At 53.9% G+C, this 16,354-nt stretch overlaps 1 pseudogene; it reads right to left on the bottom strand.

Annotated features, from left to right (window-relative positions):
- LOC112550484 overlaps nucleotides 1–10,751 on the bottom strand; it is a 13,678-nt pseudogene extending 2,927 nt beyond the window's left edge.
- Between the last annotated feature and the right edge of the window lie 5,603 nt (nucleotides 10,752–16,354).

The raw sequence follows: 16,354 nt of genomic DNA, 5'->3' as shown, positions 1-16,354 counted from the left end.
CTCTTTCCTGCCTATGCAGGGGGTCGGACTCGATGATCTATTGAGGTCCCTTCCGACCCGAACATCTATGACTCTATGAATCTATGGACGGACAGAAGGACGGACCAACCGATGGACCGACAGACGGAGAGACAGATGGAGAGACCAATGGACGGACGGACCGACTGACGGACCGATGGACCGACCGACAGACTGACCGACGGCCGGCCGGATAGAGAGATGGCCAGATGGATAGATGGCCAAACGGCTGGACCATCAGACCAATGGACCGATGGGCGGAGAGATGGATGGACAGACAGGCGGATGGACAGGTGGACAGACAGACAGGCAGACGGACAGACAGGTGGACAGATGGACGGACCGACGGATGGACAGATGGACAGACGGACAGAGAGATGGACGGACCGACGGACGGACCGACGGACGGACGGACAGACCGACGGATGGACGGAGAGACAGACAGACCGACAGACAGAGAGACGGAGAGATGGAGAGACGTACCAACAGAGAGACGGACGGACTGATGGAGAGATGGACTGACAGACAGGTGGACAGACGGACCAACGGACGGAGAGACGGATGGACTGATGGAGAGACGGACCCACGGACAGACGGACCCACAGAGAGACGGAGAGACGGACGGACCAATGGATGGAGAGCGGACGGAGAGACAGACAGAGAGAAAGACCGATGGAGAGACGGACTGATGGACCGACTGACAGACCGATGGAGAGACGGACCCACGGACAGATGGAACCACAGAGAGACAGAGAGACGGACGGACCAATGGATGGAGAGCAGACGGAGAGACAGACAGAGAGAAAGACCGATGGAGAGACGGACTGATGGACCGACTGACAGACTGATGGAGAGAAGGACCGACCAACGGACGGACAGATGGACCGATGGACAGACAGACCCACGGAGAGACAGACTGATGGAGAGACCGATGGAGAGACGGACAGATCAACTGACAGAGAGATGGACCGACCAACCGAGAGACGGATGGACGGATGGACCGACGGACCAACGGACCGACCAACCGACCGACGGATGGAGAGATGGAGAGACCGACAGAAAGACCGACAGACGGAGAGATGGATGGACCGACGGAGAGACGGACGGATGGACGGATGTAGTGATGGACAGACGGACCAACGGATGGAGAGACAGACAGACGGATGGACCCACAGAGAGACTGAGAAACGGACAGATAGACAGACCAACAGAGAGACAGATGGAGAGACGGACAGACCAACGGACGGACGGACGGATAGACAGATGGACAGACGGAGAGACCAACGGACCGACGGAGACACGGACGGACCAACGGAAGGACGGACGGACTGACAGATGGAGAGACGGACAGCAAGACCGACGGACGGATGGACCGATGGACAGATGGATGGACTGATGGATGAAGAGACGGACGGACCAACTGACCGATGGACGGACCGATGGACGGACCAATGGAGAGACGGATGAACTGACGGACCGACCTACAGACTGACGGACCAACCGACAGAGAGACAGCCGGATGGACAGATGGCCAGATGGACGGACCATTGGACGGACGGACAGACAGACGGACTGACAGATGGAGAGACGGACTGACGGATGGATGAAGAGACGGATGGACGGACCAATGGATGGACTGATGGACGGACAGAGAGACAGAACGATGGACAGACCCACGGATGGATGGACTGATGGCCGGAGAGACAGCGAGACAGAGAGATGGAGAGATGGACGGACGGAGGGACGGACAGAGAGACGGATGGACGGATGGAGAGTCCAACGGACGGAAGGCAAGATGGACGGACGGAGGGACGGACAGAGAGACGGATGGACGGATGGAGGGATGGAGAGTCCAATGGACGGAAGGCAAGACGGACGGAAGGCGAGACGGATGGATCAACGGAGAGATGGATGGACAGAGAGATGGACGGACAGATAGGCGGGGAGATGGACGGATGGTCTGACAGACGGATGAAGAGATGGACAGACAGAGAGATGGATGGACGGATGGAGAGATGGATGGAGAGACGGACTGACGGATCGACTGATGGACCAATGGAGAGAAGGACTGACCGACCAACAGACCGACCAACCGACGGAGAGATGGACAGATAGACCGACCCATGGAGAGACGGAGAGATGGACTGACAGAGAGATGGACCAATGGAGAGATGGACCAACGGACAGGTGGACAGAAGGACCGACGGGTGTAGAGATGGACCGGCGGATGGAGAGACGGAGAGACGGATGGACCAACAGAGAGACAGACGGATGGATGGAGAGACGGATGGATCAATGGAGAGACGGAGAGACAGATGGATGGATGGACGGACAGACAGATGGAGAGACAGACAGATGGACGGACGGATGGAGAGATGGACGGACAGACCGATGGACAGAGAGATGGATGGACGGAGAGATGGATGGACCGACGGACCAACGGACTGACGGATGGACCGATCGATGGATCGATGGACTGACGGATGGACCGATGGATGGAGAGATGGACAGACCGACGGACAGACCTATGGAGAGACGGACCAACGGATGGACCGACGGACGAACCGACAGAGAGATGGATGGAGAGACGGACCAACGGATGGAGAAACTGATGGATGGACGGAGAGACCTATGGAGAGATGGACTGACAGTCTGACCAACAGACAGCCCGATGGATGGACCAATGGAGAGATGGACAGAGAGACGGACCCATGGATGGACGTACCGATGGCCGGAGAGAAGGTGAGACAGAGATGGACTGCTGGACCAAGAGACAGACCAACAGACCGACGGAGAGACGGATGGACAGAAGGAGAAATGAACGGACAGACAGACGGACCGACCAATGGATTGATGGAGAGATGGACCGACCGATCACCCAAGAGATGGACGGATGGACGGACTGACTGAGAGACAGATGGACGGACGGACAGACGCGTAGACCAACGGACCAATGGATGGACTGACAGATGGATGGAGAGATGGAGAGACCGACGGACCGACAGAGTGACGGATGGAGTGACTGACGGAGTGATGGACTGACAGATGGACGGACGGATGGAGAGACTGATGGACGGATGGACGGATGGAGAGACGGACTGACCGACAGAGTGACGGATGGAGTGACGGATGGAGTGACCGACGGATGGACGGACGGAGAGACCGACGGACGGATGGACGGACGGACGGACTGATGGACGGACAGACTGACGGATGGACGGATGGAGAGACAGATAGACGGATGGACCAATGGAGAGATGGACTAACCGACAGACAGACCGACCGACGGAGAGATGGATGGATGGACGGAGAGACGGACAGACAGACCAACGGATGGCCCAACCGACAGCCCGATGGATGGACAGAAGGACGGACAGACAGACCAATGGAGAGATGGAGAGATGGACTGACTGACAGACAGACAGATGGACAGAGAGACAGAAGGAGAGACGGATGGAGGGACCAATGGATGGCCCGATGGACGGACTGACAGACCAACCGACAGATGGACTGATGGACTGACTGATGGATGGACCTATGGAGAGATGGATGGACAGACGGAACGATGGACTGACCAACGGATGGACCCACGGAGAGACTGACGGGCCGACAGACAGAGAGACCAACAGACCGATGGAGAGACGGACAGATGGACGGACTGATAGAGAGACAGAGAGACGGACAGACGGACCAATGGATGGATTGATGGACGGATGGAGAGACAGACGGAGAGATGGATGGACCAATGGAGAGAAGGAGAGATGGATGGACGGACCCATGGACAGACGGACCCACAGAGAGACTGAGAGATGGACAGACCAATGGAGAGATGGATGGAGAGACGGACAGACTGACGGCCGGATGGATGGACGGACAGACAGAGAGACGGAGAGACCAATGGACCAATGGACTGACCGACTGACTGAGTGACGGACTGACGGAGAGACGGATGGACCAACGGAAGGACAGATGGACTGACGGACGGAGAGACAGACAGCGAGACCGACGGACGGATGGACCGATGGACAGATGGACGGACCAACTGACCGACGGATGGACCGACGGAGAGACGGATGAACTGACGGACCGACTGACAGACCGACCGACAGATGGCTGTACCATTGGATGGATGGACGGACCAATGGGTGGATGAAGAGACGGATGGACGGACCAATGGACGGACTGACGGATGGACGGACAGGCGGACAGATGGACAGACAGACGGACTGACAGAGAGATGGAATGACAGACAGACCCACAGATGGATGGACCGATGGCCGGAGAGACAGTGAGACAGAGATATGGACCAACAGACCGAGAGATGGACCGATGGAGAGACGGACGGACAGACGGAGAGACGGACGGAGAGTCCGACTGACGGACGGACAGAGAGACGGAGGGACGGACGGACGGATGGCGAGACGGACAGACAGCGAGACGGATGGACCAACAGAGAGATGGACAGACAGAGAGACGGATGGACAGAGAGATGGACGGATGGTCTGACAGACGGATGGATGGACGGACGGAGAGATGGATGGACGGAGAGATGGAGAGATGGACGGATGGTCTGACAGAGGGACGGAGAGATGGAGAGACAGAGAGATGGATGGATGGACGGAGAGATGGATGGAGAGACGGACCAACAGACGGACCCATGGACAGATGGACCGACGGCCGGAGAGACTGCAAGACAGAGATGGACCGACTGACTGACAGATGGAAGGACTGACCAACTGACAGAGAGACAGACGAACCAACTGACGGAGAGACAGACTGACCAAAGGACCAACCGACTGACTGACCGACAGATGGATGGACCGATGGACCAATGGATGGACGGACAGAGAGACAGAGAGACCGATGGACCGACGGAGAGACCAATGGACTGATGGATGTAGAGAGAGACAGACGGACCGATGGAGAGACAGACGGACGGAGTGACGGATGGACTGACCAACCGACAGATGGATGGACGGACAGATGGATGGAGAGACTGACAGACGGACAGACTGACGGATGGATGGACGGAGAGACAGACAGACAGACGGACCGATGGAGAGATGGACTGACCAACGGATGGACAGACGGACAGAGAGATGGATGGACAGACTGACAGATGGCTCAACGGACTGACGGAGGGATGGACTGACGGACAGACGGAAGGACTGACCAACGTATGGTCCCACGGAGAGACGGACAGACGGAATGATGGACCGACCAACGGATGGACCCATGGAGAGATGGAGAGACTGATCGACTGACGGACAGAGAGAAGGACAGACCGATGGAGAGAGGGATGGATGGATTGATGGAGAGACGGATGGATGGACTGATGGACAGACGGATGGAGAGACAGACAGACAGACGGACCGACGGAGAGATGGACAGACGTACTGATGCATGGCCCGATGGACCAACGGACAGATGGACTGACAGACCGACTGATGGATGGATTGATGGACTGACCGGCGGATGGACCCACGGAGAGACAGAGAGATGGAGAGACGGACGGAGAGACGTATGGACCGAAGGAGAGATGGAGAGACAGAGATGGATGGATGGACAGAGAGGTGGACGGACAGACCAACGGATGGCCCAACGGACAGACCAACAGACAGACTGGCGGACCAATAGATGGACCAACGGATGGACTGATGGAGAGACGGATGGCCCAACGGTCTGACTGACGGACCGACAGACGGACCAACGGACCGACAGACAGACCAATGGAGAGATGGATGGAGAGACAGACCGACCGACGGACCCAGGGACGGACGGACCGACGGCCAGAGAGACGGCGAGACAGAGAGATGGATGGACAGACAGACAGATGGACAGACGGACGGACCAACCGACTGACAGACGGATGGACCGACGAACCGACAGAGAGACAGACGGACCAACCGATGGACTGATGGAGAGACGGACCGACCAACCGACGGAAAGATGGACTGACCGACCGACCGACCGACCGACCAACTGACAGACCAACAGACGGACAGACAGATGGAGAGATGGATGGACCAACAGACGGACTGATGGACGGACCGACAGAGAGACGGATGGACCGACGGAGAGCTGGACGGACGGATGGAGTGATGGAGTGACGGATGGACGAACCGACAGATGGATGGACAGAGAGACTGACAGATGGACGGATGGACCGATGGATGGACGGACAGAGAGACAGACGGACGGACGGACCAATGGACTGACCAACAGACGGACAGACAGACCAATGGGTGAAGAGATGGATGGACGGATGGAGAGATGGATGGAGAGACAGAAGGACAGACCGACGGATGGCCTGACGGACCAATGGAGGGACGGACTGATGGACAGACGGAAGGACTGACTGACGTACTGTCCCACGGAGAGACGGAGAGACAGACGGACGGGTGGAACAACGGACTGACTGATGGATGGACCCATGGAGAAACGGAGAGACCGACGGACCGATGGACAGAGAGACGGACAGACCGACGGAGAGACAGGCAGACGGACTGATGGAGAGACGGATGGACGGACCGATGGATGGACAGACGGAGAGACAGACAGACAGACAGACCAGTGGAGAGACAGAGAGATGGACGGAGAGACGGACAGATGGAGAGATGGACAGAGAGACAGACGGATGTACCAATGGATGGCCCGACAGACGGACAGACTGATGGACCGACCAATGGATGGATTGATGGACTGACTGACGGACGGACCCACGGAGAGACGAAGTGATGGACTGACCGATAGACAGAGAGACGGATGGATGGATGGACTGATGGAGAGACAGAGAGATGGATGGACAGACCGATGGACGGAAGGACAGAGAGACGAACGGAGAGACGGACCGATGGACGGAGAGACCTATGGAGAGACGGACTGATGGTCTGACCAACAGACTGATGGATGGACAGATGGACGGACGGAGAGATGGACTGATGGACGGACCGATGGAGAGATGGACGGAGAGACGGACCCACGGACGGACATACTGACAGCCGGAGAGACGGCGAGACAAAGAGACAGACTGATGGACCGAGAGAAGGACTGAGAGACCGACAGAGAGATGGACAGACGGAAAGAGAAATGGATGGACGGATGGACAGACAGACAGACCGACCAGCGGACTGATGGAGAGACGGACGGACGGACCGACCAAGAGATGGACCAACTGACTGAAAAACGGACAGACGGACGGACAGATGGATGGACTGATGGACCGATGGATGGACCGACCGACAGAGAGATGGACAGATGGATGGATGGACCGACTGGAGAGACAGATGGATGGACGGACGGAGAGATGGATGGAGAGACAGATGGACGTACCAACAGATGGCCTGACAGACCAATGGACAGATGGACTGACGGACCGACCAATGGCTGGATTGATGGACTGACCGACGGACGGACCCACAGAGAGATGGATGGAGAAACGGAAGGACAGACCGACCAATGGATGGACCCATGGAGAGATGGAGAGACGGACGGACTGATGGACGGAGAGACGGATGGATGGACAGACAGAAAGGCAAACGGACGTACCAATGGATGGCCCAATGGACGGATGGACTGACGGACCGACCAATGGATGGATTGATGGACTGACCAACAGATGGGCCCACGGAGAGACAGAGAGGCGGTCAGACGGACGGATGGACGGACGGAACGACGGAACGACTGACGGATGGACCCACAGAGAGACGGAGAGATGGACGGACCCACGGAGGGAGAGACAGACGGACGGACAGACTGATGGAGAGACAGAGAGACAGACAGACAGACCGATGGATGGAAGGACGGAGAGACGAACGGAGAGATGGACCTATGGATGGAGAGACTGATGGACGGATGGAGAGACCTATGGAGAGACGGACTGATGGTCTGACTGACGGACTGACAGACGGACGGACGGACGGACGGACGGACGGAGAGATGGACCCATGAATGGACCCACGGACGGACATACCGATGGCTGGAGAGACGGCGAGACAGAGAGATGGACCGATGGACTGAGAGATGGACTGACAGACCTATGGAGAGACGGACAGATGGAAGGAGAAATGGACAGACGGACGGACCGACTGATGGACCGACAGAGACATGGATGGACTGACCGACGGACCAACAGACTGAGTGAAGGACTGACGAAGAGACAGACTGACCGAGAGATGGACTGACAGATGGACCGATGGACGGACTGACCGATGGAGAGATGGACGGGTGGACCAATGGAGAGAAAGAGAGACCAATGGACGGAGAGACCGACGGACCGACGGAGAGATGGACGGACGGACAGACGGAGTGATGGACGGACGGACCAACGGATGGACGGACTGACGGATGGACGGACGGAGAGACAGACAGACAGACGGACCGATGGAGAGACGGAGAGACAGACTGACCGACTGACGGATGAAAAGATGGATGGACGGACGGAGAGACGGATGGACAGACCAACTGATGGTCCAACAGACGGACTGATGGATGGATCGACGGACGGATCGATGGACGGACTGACAGAGAGACGGACGGACTGACAGAGAAACCTACGGACAGGCAGACCAACGGTCTGACCAACGGACCAACGGATGGACTGATGGACAGAGAGATGGATGGAGAGACAGACTGACGGAGGGACCCATGGACGGACGGACCGACGGCCAGAGAGATGGCGAGATAGAGAGATGGATGGACGGACAGACTGACAGACGGATGGACCGATGGACTGACAGAGACGGACAGACCGACCGACGGAGAGACCAACTGACCGACCAACAGACGGATGGACCGACAGACCGACGGACGGACCAACAGAGAGACGGATGGAGTGATAGAGTGACGGACGGACCGACTGATGGATGGATGGATAGACGAAGAGACTGATGGACGGACTGACTGACGGACTGACCGACGTACGGACCCACGGAGAGATGGATGGACGGATGGAATGACAGACCGACCGACGGATGGACCCATGGAGAGACGGAGAGACTGATGGACCGACGGACAGAGAGACGGACGGACCGATGGAGAGACAGATGGATGGACTGATGGGGAGACCGATGTATGGACTGATGGATGGATGGACGGAGAGACTGATGGATGGACGGACTGATGGATGGACGGACGGAGAGATGGACTGACCAACGGACGGACGGACGGACGGCCCGACGGACTGATGGACGGACAGACTGACGGACCGACGGATGCCCCTATGGACTGATGGAAAGACAGACTGATGGACCGACCGACAAAGAGACCCACGGAGAGATGGAGAGACGGACGGATGGATGGACCGACAGACCGATCGGAGAGATGGACAGATGGAGAGACAGATGGAGAGACCGACGGACTGAGAGACGGAGAGACAGAGAGATGGACGGATGGATGGACGGACCGACTGGAGAGACGGACGGATGGAGAGACGGAGAGACCAGCTGAGAGATGGGCCAACGGACCGACGGAGAGACGGACTGACGTGACAGCTCTGCTACAGAGGCAGAAAGGCAGCATCCCTCACTTCCGGGTCATCACTGCTCAGCCAGCTGCTGCTCATGAGGTCAAAGAAAGGCAGCACACGGAAACAGTAACTGGCTGTCCGACAGCTGGGGAACAGGCTCTCACCCCCGATCTGGAATTTCAGGTTGGCAGCCCGGGCAAAGCCTTCCACAGCTGCAGAGGGGGAGAAAAGACAAGACGTTTGCACAGGAACATAGGAGTGAGGTGCTGCTGCTGTAGCAGGACATGCAGGCTGGGTGGTCATGACAATGTCCCAGCAGCCCCTGCACTGCTTGGGGCAGCTGGAGAATTTGGGACAGGTGGAGCAGGCACCACGGGCTACAACTAGGATTCAATCTGCTCCATTTGCCCCAGGGCTTAGAAGCAGCTCCAGCCTTGGTGACGGCCCCTGGGAAATACTCTGCAAGAGTCATAAAGTGTCCAATCCTTTTCACTGCTCAGAGCCTCCAGCCAGCCCAGGGAGGAAGGGTTCTCCACTTGTGGTTGGATCAGGCCCAGGAAGCGCAGCGGAGGCTCCGCTGACCAGTGTGGGACACTCCAGTGAGGCCCAGGCTCTGTGCTAGGCCCCGAGTGCCTAGTGGGGGCACCTGCAGGAGGGGCTGGCACTCACCACCACACTGCGCCCTCTTCATCTGGTCGGTCTTCAGCAGCCTCAGCACAAAACACGATTTGCTGAGCGTCAGCACCAGGAAGGGCTCGGACCTCAGTGCTGCAGGAGGAGGATACATTGTGCAGTTAAAGACAATCCTGTCCACCTTCATCCCTCACTCTCAGGAATGTGCTGGGTGAGCAGCACAAAGGGGTTTTGAAGATGTCAGAGAAACCCCACAGTGATCGCCTCTATGTAGGGCAATCCTGTCTGCTGTCCCTCCCATGCCCAGATGCAGGGGAGGAGGAGGAGGGAGTGGAGGGTCCTACCCACCTAATCTCTACTCCTTCCTGTTCTGAAGGCCCTTCCAGCTGTTACAGAAGTTAGTGCTGGAATCTTAAAGCCAGGAGCCAGATTCTTTGGGCCCCAAATCCAGCTCAGTTGTGATGGCCCCATTAGATAGAGTGGTATTTATCCCCTCCCTCCACAATCCCTGATCAGAACCCGGAAGCAAGGGAAGCAATTCTGTACCATAGGCTGAAGCCAGGTCGCCCAGTGTAATCAAGAAGAAAACTGGAGGTAGCTCCATGATGCCCACGTGACTCTGCAGCTCGTACATCACCCAATTGTAAAAGGTGCCGGCAAGTGCCACGAGGGTTTTTCCCTGCAGTCAACTTCAGTTCATCATTTTCTTGCTAGAATAAAAAAAGAAAAACTGAAGTAGATGCCCAACACAGTTTATACAGTGATAAGTCAGGCTGGGGGTAAAGTTGCCTCCTCTGAAAGGGAGGGAGAACAATGCACTAGCCTCAGCTTCTTCAGTGGCTCAGTGTCTGGCCACTCCCTTAAGTCCATTTAATCCTTGGCTCCAAGCAAACTGTCTCCCCCACCACCTACCAGCCACACACTGTAATAGCTGTTCCTGAATTCACTAAGTCCCCCTAATAATTCCTTGCATGAGATCCCTCACTCATAAATGCCAACTGAAACACTTGGCTGAACAATATTTCAGCTCTGGTTGGCTGGCCAACTACAGGATTCACCTGAGCTGTAGGACACAGCTTCAGTATGGACCAGGAAACTTCTTGGACAATGCTGTCCCTTGCAAAGCACCTATGCACTCTGGTCTCTCTCAGCAGAGGAGCTGCCCCATGTTTCAGAGGAGCTCAACACTGGCCTGGATCCTGTCTGTGCTCTCCAGTAACATCTTGAGGAGATCTGTCTCAAGCAAGCCTGCAGCCTCTGACCAGGGTCCATGCAGGAGATACACCATAGGCTTAAACTACACTGGACCAAACAAATTAGGCATAGACTAAGGTCTTGCGGGGAGAAACTGGGCAGAGGTCACTCACCTGAGTCTCCCTCGTGTCTTTGGAGGCCAAGTGCATGATCCCCCTGACAAGGCTCCTATCCAGGCTCTTTGTGTCCCCCTGAAAGACTTTCTCCAGGCTGGAGTAAATGGTTACTCTCGTCTCCTGGGAACACACTGAGAAAGAGAACAATGGGTTTCCTTTGGGACCAGTGCCAGATCATCCAGGACTATGATGTTGGACATCAGCTACCCAGGGATTGTTCTACAGCCATGCTAAGGGGGACCTCGTTCTGTGGACAGGAACACAACCCAGGGTGTCTTGGGTTTGTCCTCTCATGCAGATGTTCACAGCTGGCACTAACAAGGGAGGAGTGTCAGGCACTGTGAGGACACAATGTAACAGAACAGCAGGAGACAGAAATATGATTAGAAAAGCAGTCAGGTGCATCACAGGCACTGTCATCCCAGTGCACTGGGGAGGTGGGAGTGACTTACATTTACATTTTTTTCAGAGAGGGGGACACATGGGGAATAACAAGGAGCTGCCATGTGATCCTGAGCAGCAAATTTAGCAGGAGTTTGCTAGGCAAGATGCTGCCAAAAACCACTGTGTGATTAGTTCTGTTACTGAATGAAGAAAGGAGTTGAAATATTTGTGAACCGGGTTTCCCTAACCCAGTGGAGTCATACTTGGATGACAGCAAAATCAGGTAGGGATAGTGTTGTGGCTCTAAACAGAGGCTCAGCACCATCGGCTGTATTCCCAGTTCTTTTCCTGACTTGCTGGGGGACAGTGGGCAAGCCACTTCACTTCCTGGGCCAGAAGGCTGAGGCTTTCCAGGCTCACAAGGCTGCTGGGAAATTGTAGTTCATATCTCAGTGCTGTGAGATACTTGGAGGAAGACCCTAAAGAGGCTCACAGCATTATCCGTAGGGCGAGGGCTTGTTTGAATGTGGCTTATACCAGATCTATCATCCACTGGGGGGGGGGAGATGATGCCCATGTGATGCCCTGATATCATAGTGATATCACAATATAACAAGGACATGTTGTATTGTGGCCTTTAATAGGAGGAGGAATGGAAAAGACACAGCAGATGGGCAAGGACCAGTTTTAGTTGGGGTCCCACCCTGCACAGCCTTGGAAGGAAATTCTTAGAGCAGCCTTGTGATAGAGCGATCGCCCTACCTCCTCCTGTTGGAGTCTCTCCAGTAGAAGGATCATAGTACTGTCAGGCTCCATGTCTGCCTGGCCAAACCCTGGGCCAAGATTGGGCTGAGCTTGGTCCATCAGGCATCTTCCTGCAGAGGAATCACTGGTGGAAAAACCTGAAATGGAGAAAAAGGATTGTGTTGATTTCCATTGGTCCCATTCATTACCACCCACTAGCAGCTCTGCTGGAGCTAAACCCTGTGGCCTGGCTACAAAGGACAGGTTTCTTAGCACAGCCACAATGAGAGCGCTCTCCAGGCCACCCTTCTGGGCTAAGGCAGCTGGCACTGATAAAGAGGCACTGTCCTTAGTACAATTTAGTTCTGCCAAAAAGCCCTTCTTGATCAGTAGGATGGAGATGATGCTCTAGTGTCGGCCAGCATCAGAAGCTAAGAATCTATAATCATCAGTCCCATGTGCAATGGCCACAGCAGTACCTGCCAAAGGAGGTAAGAGTGGACCTGGTCAGGGAGAAGAAATGCATCTTCCCCTTTCTCCTGCTCTGTTATGCTAGAAAAATTGCTTGCAAAATGGCCCAGCCAGTTGGAAGGGGAGATTACTGTGACATTTGTTTTCAGGAAAATATGGGAAAGACGTGCAGACAATAGCAATTATTTTCTCCTTGACATTTAGTTGGAGAATTGGGATTACACACCCAAAGTGATGGTTTAGGGCCAAAGTTTTTGAAAGCTAGGTTGCCTATACACATACCAGGGGTGGGGAGAGGCTGTTTAAATTAGAGTGGTTCCCCAACAGCCACTAATTAAAATGGCTCACCATTCTGACCTGGTATCAAATCACCCAAGCTACAGTCCAGGGCACCAAGTAACACTAGTTTGCACAACTGAAATCTGGCTCTAGAAAAACTGATTTTAGCTAATCCACTTATTCCGTGTGCTTCCAAGAATGGGTGTGGGACTAGAGATTAGGCATGGAGAACATCATGGGGAACTTACCCTGCCGGGTAGTTTCAGGACGATAACTTCCGTTGTTCAAAGTTGACTTAAATAAGCTTTCCTTCTTTCATGTGCTGAGCAGCTCCTATCGCGAAGGCATCTGGAGCCACTCAAGCCGCCAGGTCCAGGACCCAGGAAAGAGGTGAGCCAACAGCCTTTGTGATGTAAGCACCACTATGACAACTAGGTGATCATGTCTTACCTCATAGGTGGCTGCTGACCAATAAGGGGCTGTGTATCAGGAAAGCTTTCACAGGGCTGCATAAGGCTCCAAATATAAGTATCCCCAGAGGAAGTTAAATTTGTTTTCATGTAGAATATCTTAGTCCCTCAGATCACCTTGGAGTTTCCCCTTCCAACACTGATTGAGTATTTAAATCTGCCCATGGTTGAATTTGTAAGAAATAAAACCAGGTAGGAGCCAGGAGAAGCTTCCTCTCATTTACTAGTTCTTCGCCTCCTTGGTTTTCGCATCTTGTCATCCAAAAGGGCTTGTTGTAGTCCTCAGATGTTACAGGACTGGGTTGCAACCATCTTGTCCATTCAGCCTGCCAAATGCACCCTGCCCACATAGGTCCTGAGCCTGTCTACATGGAGGCCCCACCTGCCCTCTCCATCCAGTGCACCCACAGTGGGTGCAGGGAGGACGGCTGCCATGAAATCTACTTGAGAAGTTGATGATTTAGGGACTTTAAAACTTGGCCCAGTGGGAATCTCACTCAAATGTTTAATGAAATTTATATGCAGATTTTCTAGGTTCTCTAGTTTTCCTCCCACATTGCTACCATATCCCCTAAACATTAGTTATTTACTCATATACAACCCCTGTCAGACTATGATCACTATTCTCAATTAGCAGATGAGGATAGCAAGGCAAGGAGAGAGTAAGTGGTGGGTCTAGAAGGCATGTATTGGTGCAGGGAACTGAACCAAGACCTCGAGTCCCTTTCCAGAGACCTCTGATGTGTCAAACTCTCACTGCAGAGGATTTGCTCTTGCTTTTCCTGAGATGCCTGTAATTCATGGGAGGGGGGAACGACACTTTTCCCCAATGGTTGCATGTACTGATAATTGAATAGGTGGGATTAAGTGCAGCATGTGCCTGCATACAATGGAGGACATGCAGGACAAGTAAAATAAGTGGTTGGAGAAATTGTACAAGATGGTGGAGCTGTTATATTTTTTTTACATGAATACAGCATCTGGCTTAATCAGGCTCTTTGCTTCCTTCAAAATAGTGAGAGGCTGACACCCCCTTTACACAGGGCTACCTGCATGAGCACTTTTCTCTGAACTTAGCAACAGCAAGGTCGGTGATCTTAGCTGCACTATGTTTCAATTCCATATCAGGGAAGTTATGCCAAAGTTTGCCATGCTATTAAGGCTGGCTGTGCAGCATCTTACAAGGTGCTGAGCACAAACATCAGGCTTCTAAAATAGTGCCTGCTAGTGGCAGGTCAGGCATACAGCATGTGCAGCAGTTTCCCTTGATTATTGCATGCTTCTGGCTTGAAATTCAGAAACAGACATCACCCTTTCACTCCTGCTGCAGGTGCTCAGCCTCTCTGAAAACTAGGCCATAATCTTAACTCCTTCTATAAAGAAATGGGATGTCTGGATGTATTCCGTGTGCAATTTCCTCTTAGCTCATGCTCTCTTCAGATTTAAAGAAGGAAGGAAGTCTGGTTTGGTGCCTGGGGCTACAGTTCCCCTCTACAGAAACTGGATTAAGATTCTTGGTTCACTTCACACAGACCTCTAGGGACAGGTGTCAGTCCTGCCTTGGGACTGGTGTGAAACAATACTCTGGAGTGCCAATCTCATTCAGAGCTTTGGTGCTGCTCTCTCTAGCCATAAAAGACCCCTGTGAGGTACAGTGATATGGGAAGATGAAAGGTTTTGCATGCAGTTAACCAGCTCCCACATCATCTGATCTGATCTCCCAGTCCTCAGAAGGAGGTGAGCATTAAAGGCCTCCATTCGTACCCTCCTCTCCTTCCTTCCTTGCAAATGGGGAGATCAAAGGCAGTGCATGAACTCCCACCAAAGGCAATGCATCCTACACATGTGCTACTGGCATTTCTCTCTTATTTAGTAGTTTCATTTGTCCTTCTTTCCTTCTTTTGGAATAGAACAGCAACAAGTTGCTTTGACCTGGAAATATAAGTAAAAGTGCAAGATCTCACCATCAGCCACTTGGCCTATTGCCTGCCCTCTGACCTTATGTAGTTTAGTGAAGCTTTGACTTTGCTCAGAGGGATGGGCAGGATCCAGACCCACCCAGCATGGGAACCGCAGCTACTGACAGTAAATAGTGTCTGGGGAGGAGAGACAGGAGACAGAGTACTTAGAATAACACTCAGGCCAAGGCAGCAGGTTTACCAGGCGTGTAGCAGTGCCCTCAGTTGGGCTGGCTGGGCAAATGCAAACATGCAGTTATCAATCAATCCATAGCAGCACTGAGCTGCTCTGCTCAGCGAGACAGATTTCACCTCCAACATGTGTATTTTTATACAAACCTAAGTAAAGCAGTCTTTCCTGCCCAAGTGTAGGGGGGCAGGACCTGATGGTTTTGTAAGGTCCCTTCCAGCTGTCATATTGAATGAAATAGTTCGAATGTTTGTAAAGGCTGCCCATTAGCCAGTTTCAGGAAGAAGATAGGATTTATCTCCTTATCTAAGTCATTGTTTTTGGAACTACGTGCAAAATGTCCTGACTTCGGTTAAAGTCTTAATTTAAAT

Source organism: Alligator sinensis, unplaced genomic scaffold, assembly GCF_000455745.1.
Source record: "Alligator sinensis unplaced genomic scaffold, ASM45574v1 scaffold447_1, whole genome shotgun sequence".
NCBI lineage: Eukaryota > Metazoa > Chordata > Crocodylia > Alligatoridae > Alligator > Alligator sinensis.
The sequence above is the reverse complement of the archived record's forward strand: the minus strand, read 5'-3'. Positions and strand labels throughout refer to the sequence as shown.